Here is a 17272-nt window from a genome sequence, read left to right as displayed (position 1 = left end):
TGAGGTGGGTTGCATTTTGCGACCCCATTGGTATTCCCTGCACTCACAGGGATGGTGGCCTGCTGGAGACAGCAGACCTCCATGTCTGTTACTGCTTTTTAAATAAAGCAATTTTTTTTTGTATTGCAGCCCGTTTTCCTTAAAGGAAAACGAGTTGCAATACAAATAAATAACGAAACCATTTGGTTTCGTTTTTTCAGAGTAGGTAGTGGTCCATTGCCTGCTCTGCTCTGAAAAAACATTTTTGGCAACATTCACAAAGGGGAAGGGGTCCCATGGGGACCCCTTCCCTTTTGCGAATGGGTTACCACCTGTGTGACACTGGTGGTAACTGCGAATTGCTTTGCGACCGTGGTCACAAAGCAATTCTGCATCGCAGTGCGAGTGGCAAATAGGAAGGGAACACCCCTTCCTATTTGCGAGTTGCATTCTCATTTTGGGAATGAGCATCGCGATGCGAGTTTTGCATGGCGCAAACTGCGATTTTCGCAGTTTGCGCCATGCAAAACACTTGCTACATCTGGCCCTTAGTGCCTGCAGCCTTTCTCTGGGTCACATGACTGGGTGTATTTGGCAGTTGGACTTTGTTATTCATCCTAGACAGCCCCACACAATAGAGAGCTTAGGTGTGCCTGGATGACCTTCACTGACAGGATGGGAGGGTGGAGTTAGGCACAGCCCCACTTACAGATGAGTAGGCTGAGTCTTGCCTTCACACAAAGGCTTGAATACCCCTTGTAGTTAATGCAAGGGTGACAGGAAACCTGTGCACTCAAAGGGAAACCTCTAGAAGTTGCCTTCACTTCAAAGTAGGCACCAGGTATAAAAATTGGACCTCAGATACCAACTATTCAATATACTTCTGGACCTGTAGAAGACTCCGCCAGGAAGAAGGATTGCTGTGCTCCTGAAAGAACTGCCACTAGGCTGCACTGCTGCCATAAAGAACTGAAGTCGACTGTGCTGACCTGCTGCCTGCTGAACTCTTGCCTGAGTAAGAAGGCCTGGACCTGTAACTTGTACCCAGGAACACCAGAGTGACACCAAGGTGCAAGTCTCGTGTAACCAGCACCTGTACTATGCAGCTGTTTCCCCTGCCCTGTCAAGTGGTACCACCCCAGTTCTGGGCCCTTACAAGTGGGCCAAAAGGTGCTCAGCCACTCCATTTGTGGATACAGAAGTGCTGCATCTCCACTGCTGTGTAGCGTAACTGAGCATAACTGACACATCGCCTTTGCTGGGAGGGATTTTCCGACACACGGACTCAACCTCTCTGCATTCAGGCTCTTACGAACCAGCCACTGCTCAACGCATCCTGAACAGAGGCCCTCACATCGCAAGCCTCTCATCGACAGCAGCCTTGACAATGACACAGGATTCAGTATCGCAAGCCCTGCAGCTTTTTTGGAACCATCTGGTTTGGGGTACATCTTCCTCTCTTTCCAGGACCTTGTATCAAGTTTGCTGCATGACACATCCATGATGCAGGACTCTGCAACTCTGCGCAACCAGGGTTTTAACCCCTTCGCTGCCAGGCCTTTTCCCCCTCCTGTGCTGAGCTTTTTTTGGCTATTTGGGGTAGTTCGTGCTTAGGCCCTCATAACCTTTTGTCCACATAAGCTATCCACTCCAAATTTGTGTCCTTTTTTTCTGACATCCTAGGAATTCTAAAGGTACCCAGAGTTTGCTGGTTCCCATGGAGAAACCAAGAAGTTTGCTAAAATACAGCTAAAATATCATTTTTTTCAGAAAAATGGGGGAAAAGTGCTACGGAAGAAAGCATTTGATCTTTCCCCTGAAAACGGCACCAACAAAGGCTTTATGGTGGAAAAATCACCATTTTCCCAGCTTTCACAAACAGGAAGACTAGAATCAGAAAGCCACATTTTTCAGCACAATTTTGGCATTTTACTAGGACACATCCCATCTTTTCTATTTTTTGTGCTTTTAGCCTCTTTCCAGTTAGTGACAGAAATGGGTGTAAATCCTATTGTAGATCCCAGACAGCTAAACATTTCTGAAAAGTAGCCAAATTCTGAATTCAGCAAGGGGTCATTTGTGTAGATCTTTCAAGGTTTTCGTATAGAAAGTAACAGCTGAAATAAAAAAATATTGAAATTGAGTTGAAAAAACAGCCATTTCTGTCCACGTTTTCTTCTGTAACTTTTTCCTGTAATGGCAGATGTTTGAAAGCAATATACCATTTCATCTGCTAGACTCTTCTGTGTCCGGGGATATATAGGGTTTGTAGGTTCATCGAGAACAGTAGGTACCCAGGGCCAATAAATGAGCTGCACCTTGCAATGGGTTTTCATTGTACACCGGGTATACAGCAATTCATTTGGTGAAATAAAAAGAGTGAAAAATAGGCATCAAGGAAATCTTTGTATTTCCAAAATGGGCACAATATAAGGTGTTGAGAAGCAGTGCTTATTTGCACATCTCTGAAATCCGTGGTGCCCATACTAGCATGTGAATTACAGGGCATTTCTCAAATAGACTTTATTTTTACACACTGTCTTACATTTGGAAGGAAAAGATGGAGAGAAAGACAAGGTGCAATAACACTAATTCTTCTATTCTGTGTTCCCCAAGTCTCCCGATAAAAATGGTACTTGCTTGTGTTGCTTGTGTGGGTAGGCCTAGTGCCTGCGACAGAAAATGCAACATGGACGCATCACATTTTTACATTGAAATCTGATGTGTTTTTTAGAAAGTGTCTAGATGTGGATTTTGGCATCTAGCTCAGCCGACACCTAGGCAAACCTAGCAAACCTGTCCATTTTCTAAAACTAGGCACCTAGGGGAATCCAAGATGAGGTGACATGTGGGGCTCTCACTGGCTTCTGTTACCCAGAATCCTTTGCAAACCTCAAAATGTGGCTAAAAAAACAACTTTTCCTCACATTTCTGTGCTGCAAAGTTCTGGAATCTGAGGGGAGCCGCAAACTTCCTTCCACCCAGCATTCCCCCACATCTCCTGATAAAAACTGTGCCTGACTTGTGTGGGTAGGATAGTGCCCGCGGCAGGTAAGGGTCCAAAGCACACATCAAAATTATCTATTACAAAACTACCTGTTTTTGCAAGGGGGCACCTGCATTTTGGTCCTGGGATCAGCAGCCATCTAGGAAAACCTACCAAACCCAGACATTTCTGAAAACTAGACACCTGAGGGAGTCCAGGGAGGTATGACTTGCATGGATCCCCTAGTGTTTTCTTACCCAGAATCATCAGCAAACCTCAAATCTAGTTAAAGAAAATCACATTTTCCTCACATTTCTGTGTGGAATCATTGCACCGGCATGAATTTCCTACCACCCAACGTTCCCCTCGGTCTCCCGATAAAAATTATATCTCACTTGTGTAGGTGGGCCAAGTACCTGTGACAGGGAAGGGCCAAAAACATCTCAAAATTGAGAGGGAACCAAAGCGGGCCCAAAAAGGCAGTTTGAAAAAAAAAGTTTTTAGGCTGACAAGTGGGGCAGAATTTTTATTGGCATAGATGCCACAATGCTGGGTAGTAGGAAGTTTGTGGACTCCTGCAGATTCCGGAAGGTTCCATCACAAAAATGTAGGCAAAATGCATGATTTCAGGCAAAGTTGGAGGTTTGTAGGGCACTGTGGGTAAGAAAATGGTGTGGGGTGCATGTGAAGCACACCACCCTGGACTCACCCAGATGTTTAGTTTTCAGATGTGTCTAGGTCTGGTAGGTTTTTCTAGGTGGCAGCGTACCAAAGTCCAAAAAGTGCATCTTCTCAACATTCGAAGTGGGACGATGTTGAGAGTTAGCCAAGCTCTCTTTGCCCAACAGTAAAATTAAAACTCAAAATAATCAAATGTCCTCTTGCTTGCCATTTGGATAAGATCCTTTAGGTTGCAGGAGGGGAGGCTGAAAGACTGTTACCCCCTTCAGCTGGGGTAGGGGGCATAGCCATGCCCATATTGCCTGGTAACCCCCACCGCTCTATTTTGTTTTTAAATTCCTTGCCATCTAGTAGGCCTTCTGCCCCCCTGGGAGTGGTTTGGGGGTTAATTACCCCATCTGCCCACCATTGGGCAGAACAACTTTGTCCCCATTTATTTTGGGTGGGGGTATGACTATACCCCCAACCTCCTTTTTAAAAAAATAATCTTCCCTGGAGTCAAGTGGGCTTTCAGTCCCCCTTGGGGGCAGATGGGCCTTACAAAAATAGTCCGATCTGGCACCAGGGGGGATGAAATGGCCATCAGTAATGTGCTCCCCATGGGGAACGACCCTTGCCTAAGGGGCCGCCCCCACAAATCAAAACACACACACTGATATCTGGTGCCTAAGTGGTTTCTGCCTCCCTTGGGGGCAGATGGGCTTGATCAAAATAGGCAGAAATGCTCAACAGTAATGTGCCTCCATGGGGATCAACCTTTGCCCAAGAGGCCGCCCCCCAAACAAAACACACACACAACAATCCCTGGTGCTTAAGTGGTTTCTACCCCGTGGGGGCAGAGGGGCCTAATAGAAATAGCTTGGTCTGCCCCAAAAAGGGGCAGAAATGGGCTAAAATGATATGCACCCATGGGGAACGGCCCTTGTCCAAGGGGCCGCTCCCCTTATATAAAATCATTAAAAACAATCCCTGGTATCTAGTGGTTACTGCACCCTTAGGGGCAGATTGGCCTAGTAAAAGTAGGCCAATATGCCCCTAAGGGGGGGCAGAAATGGGCTAATATAATATGCCCTTCCTTGGGAGCAACCCTTGCCTAAGGGGTCGCTCCCTTCAGGTAATTTATAAAAAAAATATCCCTGATGTCTAGTGGTTTCTGCCTCCCTTGGGGGCAAATTGACCTAATAAAAATAGGTTGATATGGCCCCAAAGGGGGCAGAAATGGCCTAAAAAGGTGCCACCCTTGAGGAGTGACCCTTACCCAAGGGGATGCTCCCTTTCTTTGTTTACTAGAACTAAACAAAGTCCCTACTGTCTAGTGGGCATCATGCAGCACAATGACAATGCTCAGATAGGCAGGAAAGGCTTTTCCTCTTATGCCTCTCTGACCTGCCACCTTCCTCTGTCCGAGGAGAAACTAATCAGTTTCTCCTCGGGTTGCACTGGAAGCTATGCTTCCAGCGTGATGGAGGCGACCTCTGATAATGTCAGCACGCGATTGAGCGCTGACGTCATCAGATGTCACTGGGAGGTCGGGGTGGCAGAGGAAGCGATTCCCCTGCCATCTCTGTCCGGGGGCTGTGGATGGGTGGCCCATGGGGGGAGCGCCAGCGCTCCCCCTGTGGGCCGGGTGCAGGACGTAATGGTTACGTCCTTGGCACATCAGCGCTACAGCCAAGGATGTAACCATTACGTTCAAGGCACCCAAGGGGTTAAAGTACATTTGTTCAGTGGGCCAAACTGGGTCTTTTGTAGCCAGTCGATGGTCAACACAATTGGTGTGAACTTGTGACTTTGTCACAGTTTAGTGTGAACAGATATCTCCCATTGCTTCTTTGTGCTTTTTGGTGCTATTTTCCCTAAAACTTTAATCCTGCATATCTCCAGTTCTACTGATTGGAATTTCTTATTTTGTCTTGTTTTATTTATTGAAATCTAATAAAAAAATTTAATTTGGTGTGGGATCCTTCTTGTGTTGGGTTTCACGTTATTACTGTTTGAACTGCTGCATAAATACTCTACAAATTGAGTTAAGCCTGACTGCTCTTTGCCAGTCTACCCATTCGTTGAGCACAGATTAATTTAGGGTTACTTGTGACTTAACTTTGACAAGGATTGTGGTTTCTGCTTGAGTAGGGCTTTACCCCTCCAAACAATAATCTAGTTTCATACACAGTGGTTTTGATATGTGGGCTCAGTCAACAGCATGCGTGAACATCATAAAAAATAGGAGACTATGATCCATTATAGAATGTAAGTAATAGATAAAAAGGTTTTCCACAGCTTACAAATTTCTCACAGATACTGGTACCTTCAAAAATAGCAAAAATAGAAAGACAAATCAATTTGAAACATTTTAGAGATAGCTGCAAAAGTAACATTTTGTATCTTCTAACTGTGCTGTCTCCTGCACACATTAGGGTCGATTACGAGGTCTCTTGTAATTCTGATGGGCCGATAAAAGGGGTTACCGGCCTTTTCAGAATTATGAGATCCACAAGTATACTGTGGATCCAATTTGTTTCAAGCCGAGAGTTCAACTGCTTGCAACAAATTTCCAGGGGAAACACCAAGGAAAAACGAGGAGTTACCGTGGGATTCCGATACAGAATTACTAATCCCCCTGGTAGTTCATCATTAACAAAGAGAGCCTATAGCATCTGACACCCTGGTAACTCTGGCCCTAATGGTTATAGTGACTCACAGCACTGGTAAATTTGAAGGAAGGGGCTTTATTACAAAAGGATATGGGGCACTCAGAATGAGAACCTGAGGTGTAATATCTGCAACTCCTAATGCTGACCCATGTTACTAGTTTTTGTCAGCCCCTCTACACTAGACATAAAAACACTCTTAGTGGCAGTGCACCTTTGCACTCCCTAATCATCTCAACAGAACATCAATAACCTCACTGGAAATCTCATAATCTGAACCGTGCGTCCCCTGCTAAAAATGTTACTCTTAAAATAGTGGACGCTAACAACTATTTATTGGTTTCAATCAATTGTAAACCTCCAATCCTCCATTATCTTTGGCACGGCTATATAAGTTCTTTGATATTACACATGAATTTAGCTTGTATTCAGCATACTGTATAAAAATGTTTTGGTGAGGCCCACATCTTTCATACGACTTGCAAGTGAGGAACAGTGAGGCCCACATCTTTCATCTGACTTGCAAAGGAGGAACATCACCCGTTCCTTGTTCTTCCTGGTCTCTCATTCCATATCAGTTGTCCTCAAGAAGGCTAAATTTGTAAGTGGACATATGCTTTGTTGATACTTGCTATATTAGTGGTTCCAAAACAACTTTGGCACCAAAAATGACAATCAAGGTACTCTAATCACTGTTGCCTGGAATTCCACTGCATTCCATAAGAGTTCAGCTACCTTGACAACATTGTTCGAGAAGGTTGTGTGTATATTCAATTATATGACATTTATTCGCAGTTGTACATCAACCTTCACACCCACTATGGTAACCAAATATGTTGTCTCTTCTGTTCTGAACTGATAGGCAATGATCAGAGGTTTGCACTTTAAAAAGCACTGCATCTGAAGCCTATGAAGAAGGCAGTAATCAAAACAGGCTTGTGCCAACAGCACACCTTCCACTCAGTTTTCAAATAGTATAATCTAGTCTCTAAATAATCAGTACTGGTGAATCCAATGAACTCCAAATTCAGCTGTAGAAATTTCATGTATTTATACCACCAAGCAGTGATCATAAACTAAAGTATTGTCTTTCATAATTCAGCCCCCTGCACCATACCACATAACTGTCCTTTTAGAAGACTCTATTTGGCACTCGCTAATGCAAGGATCCTGCTGAAATTGATCTTTTAATCCACATGTTGATACTGACTCAATTGCTAAATTCCAAAGATGTTTACTTACTCAAAGCCCTTCTTTAGTAAACTGAAACTACATTAGCAGCACAGAATACCAATATTGTAGCTATGGTAGGTGGTGTGGCTGATTTCAGAAGGCACTCAATCCTGTAACTAACTAGTCAGACCATCTTGTCCAAGCCCCATGAAATGTTTGAGTGAATTATAAGCAGAACTTACATCTTAAACATCCCATAACTGACAGTAGTCCATGCACTCATTGGGGCCAAAAGCAGTATATCCCCTGGTATCTTATCCCCTGCTTCAGTGCAACCCCTACTTTAAAGTAACCATCCTATAAGCTGTTCAGGTACTTGTTTGCTCCGAATGTTCCTAACCTCTGAAGGTGGTAAGATTTACCTGCACTAATACATGATCATCTGGCATATAGTGCACACCAAAAATGCTTTTTTAAAAACATTAATTCAATTTAGTGTTTGCACGCAAGAACAGTCAAGCATCACTGTAAAATAAACTGGCTGTCACAATTCACTCTCTGCGCTTTCATGCCCACCACTAGGGGGACGCATTGTTGAACTTTCCAGTGTTCTAGTTACCTTTCAAGCCCTAAAATGTATTCAGGTTTTGTGGAAGCCAGTCTGCTCATGCTAAAAACTCCATTCCCTATCTCTAGCTCACTGCTTCATCTCCACCCCTGCAGGCCAAGGATGGGTGGAAAAAATCAGCACACCTGCGGCTGGCAGCTTCTAGCCTGCTCACACTTGATTCAGGTTATCACTGTGAGCTCTTTTAAGCCCCGGCTCCCTTCAGTCCAGTGTAGGCCATTTTATCAGTGCCTACAGTGCTACCTTGATTCCTGAGGAGTAGCTATTTCTTGAACTAGCACAGCCTGCAGTGCTACCGTGATTTCTGGGTCAACACTAATTTAGTGCACAATTGAAGTCTCTCTCCTGTTTTGACTTTTTCCTGGTCCATGCCTTTCTTCCCATTTTCCTTTGTTCCAGTTTCTAGTTGTTAGAAATGGGTCTTTAGTTGGCAATCAGGTTACCCTCTGTCCAAGCAAGGACCCTCACTCTAGTCAGGGTAAGTCACACACAATCGAAACTATCCTGTGCCCACCCTCGCTTAGCTTGGAACTCAGGCTTAACTTAGAAGGCAATGTGTAAAGTATTTGTGCAATAAATCATACAATAACACAATATAGCACCACAAAAATACACCACACAGTGTTTAGAAAAATATATAATATTTATCTGATAAGATGCAGGTCAAAACGTTTACAATGCAATAAGTAAATATAGCGTTATCACTGAAAGGTGATATCAAGTGTCTTAAGTCTTTTTAAAGCAAACAAAGTCTCTTTCAAGCACAAAGTACCTGGTTCATGTGAAAAATCTCTGCAAAGGACCGCAGAGGAGGAGAAGCGTGGAAACAAAGGAGTCTGCCTCAATTTCTCTGGCCGCACGCGGCGATGTGTCCTTTAGTTTTCACGCAGGGACGGCTGTGTGTTGATTTCCGGTGCTGGATCGTGGATCCTCTTCGAGTTGTGGGGTTTTCAGATGCCCCGGGGATGGTGCGTGGATTCCGTGCGCTGGCAGGACGAAGTCACAGGAGCTGCGTCTATACGGTGGGCGTTGCGTCGACTTTTCTACTGCACAGCAGGCTCTGCAATGATTTCTCTCTGGAAGTCGGGTTGCGTCGTTCCCGTCCACGTGCAGTGAAATTTTCACCGCGATGCAGGCTGTGCATTTTTCTGGCAGGCTGTGCATCAAATTTAGCCGCACAAGGAGTCCTTCTTGAAGAGATAAAGTCTTTTTAGTCCGGAGACTTCAGGGAACAGGAGGCAAGCTCTATCCAAGCCCTATACAGGCAGCAGTCCTTCACAGAAATCAGTCAGGTGAGTCCTTTGAGCAGCCAGGCAGTTCTTCCTGGCAGGATGCAGGTTCTGGTTACAAGTTTCTCCTCCAGGAAGTGTCTGAGTTGGTAGGGGCAGAGGCCCTGTTTATGTACCCAAATGTGTCTTTGAAGTGGGGGAGACTTCAAAGAGTGGCTTAGAAGTGCACCATGTCCCCTTTCAGTTCAATCCTGTCTGCCATGGTCCAAGTAGAGGGCGTGGCAGTCCTTTGTGTGAAAGCAGGCCCTCCACCCTACCAGCCCAGGAAGACCCATTCAAAATGCAGATGTATGCAAGTGAGGCTGAGCATCCTGTGTTTGGGGTGTGTCTGAGTGAATGCACAAGGAGCTGTCAACCAAAACCAGCCAGACGTGGATTGCAAGGCACAGAATGATTTAAGTGCAGAGAAATTTTCACTTTCTAAAAGTGACATTTCTAAAATAGTAATATTAACTCCAACTTCACCAGTCAGCAGGATGTTATATCACCATCCTGGCCATACTAAATATGACCTTCCTACTCCTTTCAGATCAGCAGCTACCACTCAAACACTGTATGAGGGCAGCCCCAATGTTAGCCTATGAAGGAAGCAGGCCTCACAGCAGTGCAAAATGAATTTAGGAGTTTTACACTACCAGCACATGTAAACTACATAGCTACATGTCCCTCCTTTTGCCCACACAGCACCCTGCCCTATGGGTTACCTCGGGCATATCTTAGGGGGGTCTTATATGTAGAAAAAGGGGAGTTTTAGGCTTGGCAAGTACTTTTAAATGCCAAGTCGAATTGGCAGTGAAACTGCACACACAGACCTTGCAATGGCAGGCCTGAGACAAGGCTATAGGGCTACTGAAGTGGGTGGCACATTCAGTGCTGCGGACCCACTAGTAACATTTAATCTACAGGCCCTGGGCACATATAGTGCACTCCGCTAGGGACTTATAAGTACATTAAGTAGTCCAATTGGGCATGATCCAATGTTACCATGTTTAAAGGGAGAGAGCATATGCACTTTAGCACTGGTTAGCAATGGTGAAGTGCGCAGAGTCTTAAACCCAGCAAAAACAGTATCTAAAAAGTGGAAGGAGGCAGGCAAAAAGTTAGAGGTGACCACCCTAAGGCTGTTAGGTCAGACACTAGGCTACTGTCTTCCTATTCCTGCTGACTTAGATTCCACTTTCCTTGTGTGGTTTGTTACTTGTTCTGTGCCAACTGTGCCCTTCTTTCCTGTCAAGCACTCCTCCTTGCTAGCACCTGGTCTATTGTGCCTGTGTATTTACTTGTACACCCTTGCTGTTACTGCCTTGCGTGCTCCTGTTTAATTGGTAGGATCTGCGGTCACAGCTGATAACCTAGGTGGTGTTTGTTATCCACTCTGAGCATTGTCTTTGAATTACTTTTATAACATCACATTAGGTATCAGTTCCACAGACCCTGCATTTCCATTCATATCCTATATGTGGGTATTTTCAGTCAGTATCTGTAACAACAACTGTGGGTGATGAACCTATTGAGCTCCAGTCTTACTGTGTGAAGTTCCTGAGTGCTGTACCCTACACTCTATATGTTATTAATGTTGCTATATGTATGTCTTGCACCTCCATCCTGCATATTAGTTAGTCTGAATGCCTAATTGCCTCTTAAGTGCCTGTCCCTTCTGCGCGTTGACCATCCTGTTCCCTTCTGCAGCGGTTCCCCTTTGCATCCCTTTTCACCTCTGACACTCTCTGTGATCTTGAGTGGTACTTGTCCCAATATTCTGCTTACTTCTTCTAACCTACCACCAGTCCTTGACAGAGTTCCTGACAACAGCAGGGCAATACATGCAAAAGAAAGCCAGTAACTCAGGAAGGGACCATATTAAAATATGAGAAGGTGACAAGTTGGCAATAACCTATTCACATTTGTCTGCCAAGGAATTCAATCCTAGGCCAGCTTATCCAACAAGCCAGACTCCTTATTCTTTAATGCTTCACCAGGCAGTTCCACATAGTTGTACCACAGATCACCAAGCATAGTTTATGAATCCGAGACCAGTGTATGTTTTAATTTATCACAAATGCAGTTTCAGCGGGGTAGCCACCTTTAACAAGGACACACTATTGACGTGAGAAACTTTGATTTAGGCAACACCAGTTACTCAACAGGAAGATCGGACAATGAGCTATTTGCTTTTGTCCTCCTGCTCATTCCACAATGTTAGTACAATCCTTTTGTAACATGGGCTGCACTGAGTTTGAAGGTTAAACCATTTAACAAAGGACACGTGGTTTGGAGTTGTTAGACCACAGCAAGTGACCAACATCTAGGGGTCCCAAAAGTGAAAAAATAGAGAAACATTATGAGGAGATAGGGATTTCTCAACGCTCTCTATAGTACTTCTGCATGAAGCAGAAGCAGGGCTGAAATTGTGTTATAAAGATACAAGCAGCTCATGCATCAGACTGTTCCCAGAAGCTTAAAATATGTAGGGTGTGGCAAAATGCCCTATCCTACAGGTGCTAAAAGTGTTTTTTCTGTCCCTGAGCAGACCGCTCATAGAGAAAATTAAGAACTTCATTTTTACATTTAATATGGTAGACAAAACTGTTGCCTAATATCAGATTTGTTTCTCATCTCCATTGTGATGCCTTGCATTTCTTCAAGAGAAAGAATACACAATGGGAGAAGATGTTCACCACATTTTGCTTACCACAGAAATGTAATGTAAATAAAATACCCCCTTGAGAAAAAATTGTTCAATGCATAGAAGATGCAGTTCATGATTTTTTTATGCTGGTCATTATCCACTTCTAGTTGAGATTGTCTGGAGAAAGTGCTAGCCATGTGTTTCAAATGTCCATCAAAACCAGCATACTGTTGGCTTCCTGTACAAGCCTCTGTCAACAAAGGCACATATTCTATTTTCAGTAGGGGAGGATGCTGAATCACTTTGCAGATGAGAATTTCTGGAAGTCTATGAAAGTGGAAAATTGATACAATAAAAAGAAATGTTGTCCTTGACTCTGCCCAAACTACATGGGGCCTGTTGACACCCAGAGCCTATACTAGTTGGATTAATGGTGAGTCAATTCAAACAAACCTTTATTCCGCTATGAGTCATAAAAGGATAACACAGTCAAAACATCGTAAAATAATCTTACAAATGCTAAAAATAATTACATAAATATCAGATGGTGCTTCTATAATCAGTAAACAGTTCTAATCGTTCCTCATACTTGAAAGAATGTCTAAAATTAGATCCAAGCCTAATTGAATACCACTATTCTATTAGCTTGCAAGATAGAAAGCCTGTTGGCCATTTGCTAAGATCAGTTACATAAATATTGGATAGTGCTCCTAAAATTAGTAAACGATTATAATCATTCCTTATACTTAAAAGAATTGATCAAATTAAATCCAAACCAAATTGAAGGCCACTGTTCTATTAGCTTAAAGGATGGGAAGCCCGTTGGCCATTTATTGCACTATCAGGTTTATCTATGGATATTTGATATATCTACATTGCCCTAAAACCTCAGGCCCTCCCTATCCCTAACATATGAAGTTGCTAACAGGAAGCGGCTTATTCCAAAGACAACAAAGGGAATGGTAGTAGACCTTAACAATCTTGCCGCTTCATTATGGTTTCTAAATCCTAGATTTGTACACATAGGTCGAATCCATATCCTCCTTGGCTTATCATAGACTTTACAAAATAGTAGAACGTGTTCCACCGTTTCAGTAGTCTCCATATTGCATACCCCGCAGTTGGAATCGTGAGTATTCACATTCTGGGGGCCCCATTTGATGGTGAATGCCTTGATCTGAAGGATTCCATATCGGAATTTCATGTATAATAGATTTGCTCGCCTAGGCTGGATTGTTTCTAGCCATTCCTCAGATCTTGGTTTTGGCTTGCAATCCAGAAACTGCGAGGTCAGTCTATCTAGACACTTACTTTGAAAAAGGTTGTTCGAAAGATAATCCCAATAGACTTGCTTTAGTCGAATCTTTGATTGTGTCATGAGGGTATGGGGTTCGTCCCAAAAGGATTTAAGCCCTAGGTTAAAAAAACAGGACCTTATGTGACAAAGCCAAGGGAGGGAAACTGATTCATCGAGATCCATTATCTCGATTAGTACTTGCCTGTAGTGAATTAGATCTGGGGTTGACCAAAGCCTACACCAATAAAGCAATGGCCTCAAATCTGCTAGATTACCTATTTGCTTAATATTTAGGTCATAAAAAAGAGGGACCAATGGAGTAGATGATGGCAATCCTATTATTCCCTTTGCAAAGCAGTTTTCTTGGGATACTAATGATGTTAGATTTGCTATTCCCCAAAGTTCAGCACCATTTAATGCAGCGACCTGCGCTTCAAATCTGTAGACCTTGAACACAGGGGAGACTATTTCGGTTCTTGAGTTTTTGTAGTTGTTACTTATCACCGTGGAACTATGGACCAGAGATGTTGCAGCTTTGTTAATGTGTGATGTTCAGGATAACTTGGCATCCAACAATAACCCTAGGTAATTAACATTTTTGACTCGCTACAGTTGTTGTCCATTGATCAGGATGTTTCTTTTAAGTGATCTATGGGGTTTTACAATCAAATATTTTGTCTTGTTTGTGTTGATCTCTAGCCCCTTCAGAGTGCAATATTTGCTGAACTTTCCCAAAAGAGTCTGCAGTCCCATGGGAGTTTGGGATAACAAAATAGTATCAACTGCAAAAAGGAGAGCAGGAACAGGGTCTCCATTTAATCTTGCTCTGTTTGAGGTAGTCCACCAGGTCATTGATGTATAGGGAGAAGAGGGTTGGGGCAAGCACACAACCCTGCCTTACTCCCCTCTTGATGGGTATTGGATCTGTCAGCTCTCCATTTGGACCCGGTACCTTTGCATAAGTATTTTCGTGCAGCCTTATTATCTGGTGCAAGAGATTCCCCAGCATGCCCTGTTTCCCTAATGAGGCCCATATAGTATCTCTTGGGACCAGATCAAAGGCCGCACACAAATCCACGAATGCGATATAAAGATGACCCCTCTTCAATTTTGAATATTTCCACATTATAGAGAGTAACCTGAAGGCCTGATCAATTGTGCTAGTTTTTGGCATAAAGCCTGCCTGTTATATTGTTAGGATATTATTTTCCTCTGTCCAGTTAGCTATTCTATTCAACAGCTGTCTTGCATATATTTCTTGCATAACGTCAATTAGGCTGATTGGTCTATAATTCCCAGGGTCCTGCCTAGATCCTTTTTTATAGACTGGGATTATTTCCGCTCCTTTCCACGTCTCAGGAACTGGTTCTCCCCTTGCTATAGCATTACTAACTAGATTTATGTAGGGTGCCTATACATCTATACTATGTTTAAACAAATCCCCAGGGATGTATCCAAACCCGGGACTTTACCTATTTTAATCGCTTTTATGGCTATCACCGTTTCTTCCAGGCTAAATTGTATATCTGGTGATTTACCCCACGGAGATGATTCTCTATGCTGAGTAGAGATTCGAGAAATGGATAACCCACGCACTGGGATCTATATGATGTTCGGTGTTAAGTGTCCCTTCTTTACTACCATGTGTGACTATCTTCCAGAAGGCTACTACGTCTTTGCATTTGGCTGCATCTAGGAGGTCATGCCATTTTTGGTCTTCCCAATTTCTCTGCGCCATGGACAAGATTTTCCTATAACTGGCCCTTGCCTGCTGCACTGCTATTGGATTTTTCTGCTTTAGGGCCTCTACCAGAAGTATTTTTCCCTCTCTACATTCAGCAGTGTACCAAGGATTAGACGAGGTAGTCTATTCCCTACCTTGTACGGCCTTTTGTTGTATCTGTTTGGTAAGATAGGGCCTCAAAGCAGTGCTCAATGTTTGGTGAATATCTATGATAGGAATATCATTTTCATTTTGTGCTTATATGGGGTTCCAACGATTCTGAAAATGTGTTGTATATGTTCATCATAGCACCCAAGTTGCCCAGTATTTTTGGCAATTTACTGTCCTTCAGTTCTTACTGAGAATTGGTTGAAGCTCCACCTTATCCTTGTTCATGGGCCCTAGATTTAGGAGGTGTTTCCTCAATTCTATGACTAGCGGAAAATGATCACTTTCTCTCCTATTATCTATTTTAAAGGTCACTATCCTCTCCCATGTGATCACACTATGTATGATGTAATCCACTTTTGAGCCTGCCCAACCTCTTTGAAAAGTGTTCGAATTAGCGCCGCTTTGCCCCACTCTACCATTGCAAGCCCTCAATCCATACCTTAGTGTACAATTCATGAGCTGTAGGGCAGCAACCGTACCTGGAACTCCCTTTTCGGTAGATGAGAGGGGAAATGCTCTTGCTATATCTCTGTCTTCTGCTAGATGTTCAAGGCCAATTATAGGTACGTAATTGCAATTAAAATCACACCCTATCAATATTGTTTCTCCTATCGGGATTTTATTTAGTATGCCATCTAAAATTTAAATTTCAGATGACTCCTGATTTGATCTCCTAGGCCTTATATAAATGCATAGGTGGAATAGTATCTTGGTTTTATCACTTAGTTCTATCCACAAGATGTCAGCTGACCCTGTATCATGCTTGTTTATCTCGACATTGATAGAGATTTTCACCCATACAACCAACCCCCCAGACGGCCTCCCTCTTGTTACCGAGGCAGCACTAATAAAAAAGGTTTTATATCCCAATTTATAAGGGGGGTCCAATAACCAAGTCTCTTGAAAGAGACAGACATAAAATTGATCAATATAATCACGCCAATCAGGGTCTATGAGCTTACTTTTTAGGCCTGCTACATTCCAAGAGACCATGGTGACTGGACCCCTTCCCATTGAGGTCATGGCATTAGTCATAGGAGTCTGGGGTGTTATCAGCTCATTGTTTCCAGGCAATTGCCCCTCATTACTCCCTACCCTTATAACTAGTTGATTATTTCCTTCCTGGGTTCCATCTGCTGTTGTGTCTCTAGTCTGTCCTAGGCCTAATGAGTCTGGTTGAGTGAGTCAATCTACTGCTTCAAGGTCAAAGTCTCCCTTTGTTGTCTTTGGCGCTCCTACTTCTCTGTATTGGCTCCTCTCAACTGTAAGCTTACAGGTAAACGGTTCCAAACTGAATCTCATAGCATTTTTTGGGGGGGGCACTAGCTCTCAGCTCTATAGTGATCAAGCCTTCGATTAGTCTTTCGTCCCTTAGTGTCACAGCGACAACATCTTGCTTCCCAGTGTCTCACGGCATCCTTTCTGCCCTCATAATGTCCGATTTAATTAAAGATAGGCAATGCCGTTTATATCCGATCCAGTATATAGGTTTATTTTTAGGGAATCCTCATCCTCCCTACTGTTTTAGAACGGTTTTGGGACATTTGTCAGGTAAATTACATTACCCCTAGGAGACCTTAGATCTTCCTCAATATGTTTACCCCATACTGGGGTAGGCACCTTGTCATTATATAATAGGGTATGCAGATTAGATATACATCCCACCTCCCCTGCTTGTGACCAATGATTTGGGCAGCGCTCCCGTGCGCGGTTCCCAGATTCTTGTTGTAGCCCTCCTGGCTTAAATGTTAGGGGGTTACGTGGCCCTGCATTGCAATCATTGTCCCCTTTTGCACACCGTTGCCGTACGTAGGTATTGCTAGCTTTAATTAAAATAGGATTGGGCTGATCATTCAGCCTCTTGGGTGATAAGTGAGTCTATACTAGTTGGATTAATGGTGAACAGTTAGAGCAGCACCCCCATTCCAACAATTGATGGTGCTAATAACAAACTTTGAATTGTTTTTTGCTTACTGAAAACTTGGACCTTGAAAAAACAGAAACTAAGGAGGTCAAGACAGCGGAGAAGAGATTGTTGTTACTATGGAAGTGGTGTTCATCTAAA

At 43.4% G+C, this 17272-nt stretch overlaps 1 protein-coding gene across 1 annotated transcript in view; it reads right to left on the bottom strand.

Moving 5' to 3' along the window:
• Positions 1–17272, bottom strand: part of LOC138299638 (melanopsin-like) — a 1463603-nt gene that overhangs the window by 388855 nt on the left and 1057476 nt on the right. The gene's annotated exons all lie outside the window — the stretch shown is intronic.

The sequence above is a fragment of the Pleurodeles waltl genome, chromosome 1_2 (genome assembly GCF_031143425.1).
Source record: "Pleurodeles waltl isolate 20211129_DDA chromosome 1_2, aPleWal1.hap1.20221129, whole genome shotgun sequence".
Lineage (NCBI taxonomy): Eukaryota > Metazoa > Chordata > Amphibia > Caudata > Salamandridae > Pleurodeles > Pleurodeles waltl.
This window is presented reverse-complemented; position numbering and strand designations above follow the sequence as displayed.